We start from the raw sequence: 12,103 nt of genomic DNA on the forward strand, positions 1-12,103 counted from the left end.
ATACAGCCTACCAAGACTGAGTCCAGAAGAAACAACTTTAACAGATCAATCACTAGTAGTGAAATAAAATCTTTAACTTGAAAAACTCCCTACAAATAAAAGTCCAGGGCAAGATGGCTTCACAGGGGAATTTTACCAAACATATGAAGAAGAACTAATACTTATCCTTCTCAAACTATTCCAAAAAATGGAAGAGTAGGTAACACTCCCCAATTCATCCTACAAGGCCACCATTACACTGATGCCAAAACCAAAGACAGTACGAAAAAGAAAATTACAGGCCATATATATATATATATATATATATATATATATATATATATATATTTTTTTTTTTTTTTTGCGGTACGCGGGCCTCTCACTGTTGTGGCCTCTCCCATTGTGGAGCACAGGCTCTGGATGCACAGGCTCAGCGGCCATGGATCATGGGCCTAGCCGCTCCGCAGCATGTGGGATCTTCCCGGACCAGGGCACAAACCCGTGTCCCCTGCATCGGCAGGCGGACTCTCAACCACTGTGCCACCAGGGAAGCCCAGGCCAAATATTTTTGATGAATATAGACGGCAGAATCCTCAACACAATATTAGCAAGCCAAATCCAACAATATATAAACAGGATCATACACCATAATCAAGTTGGATTCATTCCAGGGTCAAAAGGATGGTTCAACATTTGCAAATCAACCAGTGTGGTATATCACATTAGCAAAAGGAAAGATAAAAATCACATGATCTCAATATATGCAGAAAAAGCATTTGATAAAATTCAACATCCATTCATGGTAAAAACTCTCATCAAAGTGGGTATAGAGGGAAAATATTTCAACATAATAAAGTCTATTTGTGACAAACGTATGGCCAATGTCATACTCAATGGTGAAAAATTGAAAGCCATCTCACTAAATTCAGGAACAAGTTAGGGATGTTCACTCTTGCTGCTTTGATTTACCATAGTACTGGAAGCCCGAGCCACAGAAATCAGACAAGAAAAAGAAATGAAAGTTATCCAAATTGGAAGGAAAGAGGTAAAATGGTCATTAGTTGCAGATGACATGATACTTTATATAGAGAACCCTAAAGTCTCACACAAAAACTACTAGAACTAATAAATGAATGCAGCAAGGTAGCAGGATACAAGAGAAAGTTTTTTAAAATCCCATTTAAAAATCACACCAAAAAGAATAAAATACCTAGGAATAAACTTAAGAAGATGAGAAACCTATACTCTGAAAGCTGTAAAACATTGATGAAGGAAATTGAACATGATACAAAGAAATGGAAAGGTATCACATTTGTGGCTTTGAAGAATTAATATTGTTAAAATGGCCATACCACCCAAAGCAATCTATAGATTTCATGTAATCTCTATCAAACACTCATGACATTTTTCACAGGACTAGACCAAATAATCCTAAAATTTATATGGAACCACAGAAGACCCTGAGTTGCCAAAGCACTCTTGAGAAAAAGAACAAAGCCAGAGGAATTACTCTCTCAGACTTCAGAGAATAAAACAAAACTGAAGTATTCAAAACAGCATGGTACTGGCACAAAAACAGACACATAGATAAGTGGAACAGAATAGAGAGCCCAGAAAGAAACCCACAGAACTGTGGTAAATTAATCTATGACAGAAGAGGCAAGAATATACAATGGAGAAAAGAAAGTCTCTTCAACAAGTGGTGCTGGCCAAACTAGACAGCTACACATAAAATAATGAGATTAGAACATTTCCTCACACCATATTCAAAAATAAACTCAAAATGGTTTAAGACCTAAATATAAGACATGAAACAATAAAACTCCTAGAAGAGAACATAGGCAGAATACCCTTTGACATAAATTGTAGCAATATTTTGGGGGGTTTGTCTCCTAAGGCAAAAGAAATAAAATCAACAATAAATAAATGGGACCTAATTAAATTTAAAAGCTTTTCCACAGCAAATAAAACCATCGGCAAAGTGAAAAGCCAACCAGCAGAATGGGAGAAAATATTTAGAAATGATGCAATCAACAAGGGATTAATATCAAAAAATACATAAACAGCTCATACAACTCAATATCAAAAAAACCAAATAACCAATCAAAAAATGATCAAAGACCTGAACAGACTTTTTCTTCAAAGAAGACATACAGATGGCCAACAGGCCCATGAAAAGATGCTCAACATCACTAATTATTAGAGAAATGCAAATCAAAGCAGCAATGAGATATCAACTCACAACTGTCAGAATGGCTATCATCAAAAAGTCTACAAATAACAAGTGTTGGAGAGGATGTGGAGAAAAGGGGACACTTGTACGCAGTTGGTGAGAATGTAAATTGGTGCAGCCACTATGGAAAACAGTATGGAAGTTCTTTAAAAAACTAAGAATAGAGTTAACATATGATCCAGCAATCCCACTTTAGTATATATATCAGGAGAAAAAGAAAACACTAATTTGCAGTTACATGTGCCCCAAAATTTATAGCAGCACTATTTATACTAGCCAAGACATTGAAGCAACCCTAGTGCCCATCAACAAAGTAATGAATAAAGAAGATGTGGGAGATAAGCACACAGACACACACACACACACAAAATGGAATATTACTTAGCCATTTGCAGCAATGTTGATGACCCTATGGCCCTAGAAGATATTATGCTTACTGAAATAAGTCAGGCAGAGAAAGAAAAATAGTGTATGATATCATTTATGTGTAGAATCTAAAACATAATACATATGAATGCATATGCAAAACAGAAATAGACTCACAGATATAGCAAACAAACTTGTGGTTACCAGTGGGGATAGGAAAGCAGGGAGGAACAAATTAGGGGTGTGGGGTTAAGAGATACAAACGACTAAGTATAAAATAGATAAGCAACAAGGATGTATTGTATAGCACAGGTAATTAGCACAATTATCTTGTAATAACTTATAATGGAGTATAATCTGCAAAAATACTGAATTACTATGCTGTACACCTAATCTAAATAATATTGTAAATCAACTATATTTCCATTAAAAATTGCTTTCCAAGATTCTGTTAGATTTCAGTAATTAATACAGTAAATAAAATCGGAATAAACAAAACTGAATTATGTATTAATTTTCCTTTTGTTTGATAATCAGTGAAAATAAATATTGTTTACCATCAAAAAAGAGAGAATGAGCTGCTAGAGAGATTTGGGAGTACTCAAAGAAAGGTGTCATAGGAAAGAAAAATGGGAGAGATTTTTAAGGAAGGGAATGTGGTCAGTAATATTAGATGCTATCCTGTTAGTCCTTTAAATAACTCATATTTCCTAAATAAGAATAATATAGATATATCCTCTTAAAGAACGAATCATGAGCAGGTTAGAATCCTTAAAAAACAATCTCTACATCTATGGCAAGTTGAATGTGTCTAGAGCAAGTCAGAAAAGAAAATAAGCTCACTGGTAGAACCTGAGGGGTATCAGGTGCTATGAGTTCTTTAGGTAGAGCAGGCATCAGCTTTTAATTTGTGATGCCTAGACAGGGCTAAAGGCATAGTGGAACCCTGGCTAAAATCTTAAATTTTACAAGAGAGACCAAGGCAGGAGTCACAATAAGAGAGGAAGAAAAGGATTGGAGCAGTAGAGGAGCTGAGCTATACCTGCCTACTGGTTGGGAAACTTTGGGACAGGTAATTCCTACTGAGGCAGAATTAATGAAGAGATAGCAAGCAAGCAAACCAAACCCAAAAATCAAACCAAACAAAAACTCCTCTTGGATGGCAGATAGTAGGGTATGGGTAATTAGGGGTGTTCCAAGATCCTTTTGTTGGATGTGGAATGGAATAGGAAAGAAGAACATCTTGGAGGATATAATAATTTTTTTTTCCGGTTTTCCCAATGAGTTTTATTTGGGCAGACCTGGGGACAGGGAGGGCCTGCGTCTAAAAGAAGGTGTTGGGCCTCTTAGTGGTGAGGTGTGGCTTGTGCTGGCAACAGAGAACCCTGTAGGGCAGTGGGAACTTGATCTTGGAGTCGTGGAACTGCTTGACTGCTGGTCGACAGCACTTGCTGGCTGCAATCTCTTCTGTTTTTGTGATCTGGATCGAGTGGGCCCAGGCGCGGTGCCAGGTGCCCATGTCTTGGTAGCACTGGGTGACCGCACTGGCTGTGGTCAGGTCCCGGTACTCTCAGTGCTGTGGAAGTCATAGCGCAGCCAGAAGCCAAAGTTCTTCACCCGCAGGGGAGATTTCTCCAACACCTGTCTGCAGTAGACAATTTCCCCTGAATACTCTCATCTTCTTCAGCTGAGACACAAAGTACCAGAAACAGGACTTGGCAACATGATTAGGTGCAAAGATGCACATGCAGTAGAGGGGAGACATGCCGCATTTGGGGGTCAGCAGGCAGTGCCCCACCACCTTGTACTCTGGAAGTGTGCCCAAGGCCTTCATGGTGTTCTATACGTGCTTGCTGCCACCCTCGAAAAGGAAACTACTTTATTACTTTTATGGAGGTATAACTGACATATAACAGTTACTTAAAGTGTACAACATAGTGATTTGATATGTGTACCCACTGTGAAAAGATCGCCACAATAAGTCTAGTTAACATGGATCACCACACAGTTACAAATTCTTTTTCTTTGGATGAGAAATTTTAAGATATACTCTCTAGAAGCTTTCAAATATAAAATACAGTATTATTAGCTATAGTCGCCATCCTGTATGTTACATCACCAGGACTTATTTATTTTATAATTGTAAGTTTCTACATTTTTACCACCTTCACTAATTTTGCCCATACCCCACCCCCCGACTCTAGCAACCACTAATCTATTCTATTTATGATTTTTTTTCAGATTACATGTATAAGTGAGGTCATATGGTATTTTTCTTTCTCTGCCTGACTTATTTCATTTAGCATGGTGCCCTCAAGGTCCATCCATGTTGTTGCAGTTGGCAGGATTTCCTTACTTTTTATGGCTGAATAGTATTCCATCGTGTGTGTATATATAGATATATATACCACATCTTCTTTATTCATCCATTGATGGACACGTAGGTTGTTTCCATGTCTTGGCTATTGTAAATAATGTTTCAGTGGACATGGTGGTGAGGATAATATTTTTGAGTTAGTGTCTTCTTTTCCTCGGAAAAATACCAGAAGTGGAATTGCTGGATCATATGGTAGTTCTATTTTTAACTTTTTCTTCAGTTTTATTGAGATATAATTGACATACAGCATGTATGAGTTTAAGGTATACATCATAATGATTTGACTTACATGCATATGAAATTATTAGCACAATAAGTACAGTGAACATCCATCATCTCATACAGATACAAAATTAAAGAAGTAGAAAAAAATTCCTTGTGATGAGAACTCAGGATTTACCCTATTTTTAATTTTTTTGAGGAAACCCCATTCTGTTTTTCGGTAGCAGCTGAACAATTTACATTGCCACCAATAGTGCACCTGGGTTCCCTTTTCTCCACATCCTTGCCAAGGCTTGTTTTTGCTTATATTGATGCTAGCTACTCTCACAGATGTGGTTTTGATTTGAATTTCCTTGATGATTCATTTTGTTAAGCATCTTTTTCTGTACCTGTTGGCTGCCTGTAGATCTTCTTTGGAAAAATGTTCAGGTTGTCTGCCCATTTTTTAGTGGGATTGTTGTTTTTTCACTTTGAGTTATATGAGTTATTTATATATTTTGGCTTATCAGATATATGATTTACAAATATTTTCAGATATATGATATATATATATCAGATATATGATTTACAAGTATTTTCTTCCATTCAGTAGGTTAGCTTTTCAATTTTTTGATGGCTTCCTCTTCTGTGAAAAGCTTTTCAGTTTGATGTAGTCCCACTTGTTTATATTTGCTTTAGTTGCCTTTGCTTTTGGTGTCAAAATCAGAAAATCATTGCCAAGATGGTTGTCAAAGATTTTGCCACTTGTGTATTTTTCTAGTAGTTTTTTGGTTTCAGGTCTTATATTCAAGTCTTTAATCCATTTTGAGTTAACTTTTATGTATGATATAAGATAGGGGTCCATTTTTCATTCTTTTGTGTGTAGCTGGTCAGTTTTCCCAGCACCGTTTATTGAAAGGACTGTCCTTTCTCCATTGTATATTCCTGGCTCCTTTGTCATAAACTGATTGACCAAATATGTATGGGTTTATTTCTGGGCTTTCTTTTCTGTTCCATTGGTCTATGTGTCTGTTTTTATGTCAATATCATACTGTTTTTATGTCAATATCATACTGTTTTGATTACTATATCTTTAATATTGTTTGAGATTATGAAATATGATGCCTCCAGCTCTGTTCTTTTTTCTCAACATTGTCTTCGCCATTTGGGTTTTGTTGTGGTTCCTTACCAATTTTATGATTTTTTTTTCTATTTCTGTGAAAAATATCATTGGAATTTTCACAGGGATTGCATTGAATATGCAGATGACTCTGACTAGAATGGGCATTTTAACAATATTATTCCAATTCATTACCATGGACTATCTTTCCATTTATTTGTGTCTTCAATTTCTTTTATTAACGTCCTATAGTTTTCAGCGTACAGGTATTTCACCTCTTTGGTTAAACTTATTTCTAGGTATTTTATTCTTTTTGATACAATTGTAAATAAGATTGTCTCCTTAATTTCTTATTCTGATAGTTCATTATTAGTGTATAGAAATGCAACTTATTTTTGTATATGGTTATGTATCCTTTACCCGAATTTATTTATTGTACAGTTTTTTGGCAACAGTGGAATCTTTAGCGTTTTCTATATATAATATAGTGTTATAAGCAGGTACAGACAATTTTAATTGTTCCTTTCAGTTTAGAATACTTTTTCTTTCTTTTTCTTGTCCATTGACTCTAGCAAATATTACCAATATTATGTTGAATAAAAGTGGTGAGAGTGGGCATCTTTCTCTTGTTCCTGATCTTGGAGAAAAAGCTTTCAGCTTTTCATCATTGAATGTGATATTAGCTGTAAGCTTGTCATACATGGCCTTTATTATGTTGAGGTACATTCTCTTTATACCCTTTTGTTACAAATTTTTAGACATAGATGGATGTGAATTTTTGCAAGTGCTTTTTCTGCATTCATATCAATGATTGTATGATTTCTACCCTTCATTTTGTTAATATGGTATATCTCATTGACTGATTTGTGTTATGTTGAACCATCCTTATCCTTGGAATAAATCCTACTTGATCATGCTGTATGATTCTTTTAATGTATTGTTGAATTCAGTTTGTTAATATTTTGTTGAGGATTTTTGAATCTATGTTCATCAGGGTTATTGGCCTGTAATTTTCTTTTCTTGTGTTCTTGTCTGGTTTTTGTGTCAAGGTAATGCTGGTTTTATAAAAGGAGTTTTGAAGTGTTTCCTCATCTTCTGTTTTTTGGAAGAGTTTGAGAAGGATTTATATTAACTTTCTTTAAATATTTGGTAGAATTCATCAGTGAAGTCATTGGTCCTAGACTTGTTTGTTGGGAAGTATTTGATTACTGATTTGTTCTTCTTACTAATTATCAGTCTGTTCATATTTTCTATTTCTTCATGGATTAGTCTTGTAGGTTGTAGTTTCTAGGAATTTTCCATAAATTCTAGGTTGTCCACTTTGTTGGTGTTCAGAGTACTGTCTTATGATCACTTGTATTTCTGTGGTATCAGTTGTAGTGTCTCCTCTTTCATTTATGATTTTATTATTTGAGTTCTCTCTTTTTTTGTTGTTGTGTCTAAATAAGTTTGTTAATTTTGTTTTATCTTTTCAAGAAAGCAGTTCTTAGTTTTTATTTATCTTTTCTATTATCTTTTTATTTTCTATTTTATTTATTTCTGCTCTGAAATTTGTTATTTTATTTCATCTACTATGTGTAGGCTCAGTTCATTCTAATTCTAGTTCCTTGAGGTGTAAAGTTACTTTGTTTATTTGAGATCTTTTGTTTATTGATGTAGGCATTTATCACCATGAATTTCCCTTTTAGAACTGTTTTTGCTACATCTCTTAAGTCTTGTTATGTTGTTATTTCCATTTTCATTTGTCTCAAGATATTTTCTTCTCTTTTGATTTCTTCTTTAACCCATGGTTGTTCAGGAGCATTTTGTTTAATCTCCACATGTTTGAATTTTCCAGTTTTCCTCTTGTAATTGATTTGTAGTTTAATACCATTGTAGTTGGAAAACATGCTTGATATTATTTCAGTCTTTAAAAAGAATTTGAGACTTGTTTGTTTTTTGATATTGAGCTCCATGAGCTGTTTGTATATTTTGGAGATTAATCATTTGTCTGTTGTTTCATTTGCAAATATTTACTCCCATTCTGAGGGTTGTCATTTTGTCTTGTTTATGGTTTCCTTTGCCGTGCAAAAGCTTTTACGTTTAATTAGGTCCCATTTGTTTTTTTTTATTTTTATTTTCATTGCCCTAGGAGGTGGTTCAAAAAAGATCTTGCTGTGATTTATGTCAAAGAGCGTTTTTCCTATGCTTTCCTCTAAGAGTTTTATAGTGCCTGGTCTTATATTTAGGTCTTTAATCTGTTTTGAGTTTATTTTTGTGTATGGTGTTAGGGAGTGTTCTAATTTCATTCTTTTACATGTAGCTGTCCAGTTTTCCCAACACAACTAACTGAAGAGGCTGTCTTTTCTCCATTGTGTGTTCTTGCCTCCTTTGTCATAAATTAGGTGACTATATGTGCATGGGCTTATCTCTGGTCTTTCTATCCTTTGCCATTGATCTATATTTCTGTTTTTGTGCCAGTACCATATTGTCTTGATTACTGTAGCTTTGTAATATAGTTTGAAGTCAGGGAGCCAAATTCCTCCAGCTTCGTTTTTCTTTCTCAAGATTGCTTTGGATATTCAGGGTCTTTTGTGTTTCCACATGAATTGTAAAATTTTTTGGTCTAATTCTGTGAAGAATGCCAATGATAATTTGATAGGGATTGCATTGAATCTGTAGGTTGCTTTGGGTAGTATAGTCATTTTCACAATATTGAGTCTTCCAATCCAAGAACATGGTATATTTCTCCATCTGTTTATGTCATCTTTGATTTCTTTCATCAGTGTTTTATGGTTTTCTGAGTGTAGTTTTTATAGTTTTCTAAGTCTTTCACCTCCTGATGTAGGGTTTTATGTTTTTCTTTTTTTAATAAATTGATTGATTGATTGATTTTTGGATGCATTGGGTCTTCGTTGCCGTGCGTGAGCTTTCTCTAGTTGCAGAGAGTGGGGGCTACTCTTCCTTGAGGTGCGCAGGCTTCTCATTATGGTGGATTCTCTTGTTGTGGAGCATGGGCTATAGGTGCACAGGCTTCAGTAGTTGTGGCACATGGGCTCAGTAGTTGTGGCTCACAGGCTTTGTTGCTCTGCAGCATGTAGGATCTTCCTGGAGCGGGGCTCGAACCTATGTCCCCTGCATTGGCAGGTGGATTCTTAACCAGTGTACCACCAGGGAAGTCTCCCTTAGGTAGGTTTATTCCTAGGTATTTGATTCTTTTTGTTGCAATGTTAAGTGGGATTGTTCCCTTAATTTCTCTTTCTGATTTTTCATTGCTAGTGTATAGAAAAGCAAGAGATTTCTGTGCATTTATTTTGTATCCTGCAACCTTACCAAATTCATTGATTAGTTCTAGTAGTTTTCCGGTGGCAACTTTAGGATTTTCTATGTATAGTATCTTATCATTTGCAAACAGTGAAAGTTTTACTTCTTCTTTTCCAATTTGTATTCCTTTAATTTCTTTTTCTTCTCTGATTGCCGTGGCTAGGACTTCCAAAACTATGTTGAATAAGAATGGTGATATTGGACATCCTTGTCTTGTTCCTGATCTTAGTGGAAACACTTTCAGTTGTTTACCATTGAGTATGATGTTTGCTGTGGGTTTGTCATGTATGGCCTGTATTATGTTGAGATAGGTTCTGTCTATGCCCACTTTTTGGAGAGCTTTTATCATAACTTGGTGTTGAATTTTGTCAAAAGATTTTTATGCATCTATTGAGATGATCATATGTTTTTTTTTAATTTGTTAATATGGTGTATCAAATTTGTTGATTTGCATATATTGAAGAATCCCTGGGATAAATCCCACTTGATGTGGTATATGATCCTTTTAATATGTTGTTGGATTCTGTTTGCTAGTATTTTGTTCAGGATTTTTGCATCTATGTTCATCAGTCATATTGGTCTATAATATTTTGTGTGTGATATCTTTTTTTTTTTTTTTTTTTGCGGTACGCGGGCCTCTCACTGTTGTGGCCTCTCCCGTTATGGAACACAGGCTCCAGACACGCAGGCTCAGTGGCCATGGCTCACGGGCCTAGCTGCTCTGTGGCATGTGGGATCTTCCCGGACTGGGGCACAAAGTGTCCCCTGCATTAGCAGGCAGACTCTCAACCACTGTGCCACCAGGGAAGCCCTGTGATATCTTTTTCTGATTTTGGTATCAGGGTGATGGTGGCTTTGTAGAATGAATTTGGGGGTGTTCCTCCCTCTGCAATATTTTGGAAGAGTTTGAGAAGGATAGGTGTTACGTTTTCTCTAAATGTTTGATAGAATTTGCCTGTGAAGCCATCTGGTCCTGGACTTCTGTTTGTTGGAAGATTTTTAATTACAGTTTAAATTTCATTACTTGTGATACTTTCTGTTTATACTTTCTAATTCTTCCATGTTCAGTCTTGGAAAATTGTAGCTTTCCAAGAATTTGTCCATTTCTTTGTGACTGTCCATTTTATTGGCATATAGTTGTTTGTAGTAGTCTCTTATAATCCTTTGTAGTTTTGTGGTGTTGGTTGTGATTTCTCCTTTTTCATTTCTAATTTTATTGATTTGCAACCTCTCCCTTTTTCTCTTGATGAGTCTGGCCAAGGGTTCAATTTTGTTTATCTTCTCAAAGAACCAGCTTTAGTTTTATTGATCTTTGCTGATGTTTTCTTCGTTTCTATTTCATTTATTTCTGCTCTGATCTTTATGATTTCTTTCCTTATACTGTCTTGGGTTTTCTTTGTTCTTCTTTCTCTAGTTGCTTTAGGTGTAGGGTAGATTGTTTATTTGAGATTTTTCTTGTTTCTTGAGGTGAAATTGAATTGCTATAAACTTCCCTCTCAGAACTTCTTTTGCTGCATTTCAGAGGTTTTAGGGGGTATATTTTCTTTTCATTTGTTTCTGTGTATTTTTAAATTTCTTCTTTGATTTTTCAGTGATATCTTGGTTATTTCATACTGCACTGTTTAGCCTCCATGTATTTGTGTTTTTTATAGTCTTTTTCCTGTAATTGATTTCCAGTCTCATAGCATTGTGGTCAGAAAAGATGCTTGATACAATTTCAATTTTCTTAAATTTTCTGAGGCTTGATTTGTGACCCAAGATATGATCTATTCTGGAGAATGTTCTGTTTTCACTTGGGAAGAAAGTGTATTCTACCACTTTTGGGTGGAATGTTCTATAAATAATAATTAAACCTATCTGGTTTATTGTGTCATTTAAACCTTGTGTTTCCGTATTTATTTTCTCTTTGGATGATCTGTCTATTGGTGTAAGTGGGGTGTTAAAGTCCCCTACTATTATTGTATTACTGTCGATTTCCCCTTTCATGGTCGTTAGCATTTGCCTTCTGTATTGTGGTGCTCCTTTGTTGGGTACATAAACATTTATAATTGTTTTATCTTTTTCTTGGATTGATCTCTTGATCATTAGGTAATGTCCTTCCTTATCTCTTGTAACATTCTTTATTTTAAAGTCTATTTTATCTGATATGAGTATTGCTACTCCAGTTTTCTTTTGATTTCCATTTGCATGGAATATCTATTTCCATCCCTTCATTTTCAGTCAGTATGTGTCCCTCGTTCTGAAGTGCAGACAGTATATATATGGGTCTTGTTTTTGTATCCATTCAGCCAGTCTGTATCTTTTGGTTGGGACATTTAATCCATTTACATTCAAGGTTATTATCGATATGTATGTTCCTATTACCATTTTCTTAATTGTTTTGGGTTTGTTTTTGTGGGTCTTTTTCTTCTCTTGTGTTTCCCACCTAGAGAAGTTTCTTTAACATTTGTTGTTAAATGGTTTGGTGGTGCTGAATTCTATTAGCTTTTTCTTGTCCTAAAAGCTTTTGACTTCTCCATTGAAT

At 35.3% G+C, this 12,103-nt stretch overlaps 1 protein-coding gene and 1 pseudogene across 1 annotated transcript in view; one reads left to right on the forward strand and one right to left on the reverse strand.

The window, feature by feature from the left end:
* REDIC1 (regulator of DNA class I crossover intermediates 1) overlaps positions 1 to 12,103 on the forward strand; it is a 61,239-nt gene that overhangs the window by 23,119 nt on the left and 26,017 nt on the right.
* Positions 3,813 to 4,813, reverse strand: LOC111173689 (large ribosomal subunit protein eL20 pseudogene; annotated as a pseudogene).

This window comes from Delphinapterus leucas, chromosome 11 (assembly GCF_059928025.1).
Source record: "Delphinapterus leucas isolate spDelLeu-1000000601 "Yukka" chromosome 11, BTC_Dleu_Yukka2, whole genome shotgun sequence".
Classification (NCBI taxonomy): Eukaryota; Metazoa; Chordata; class Mammalia; order Artiodactyla; family Monodontidae; genus Delphinapterus; species Delphinapterus leucas.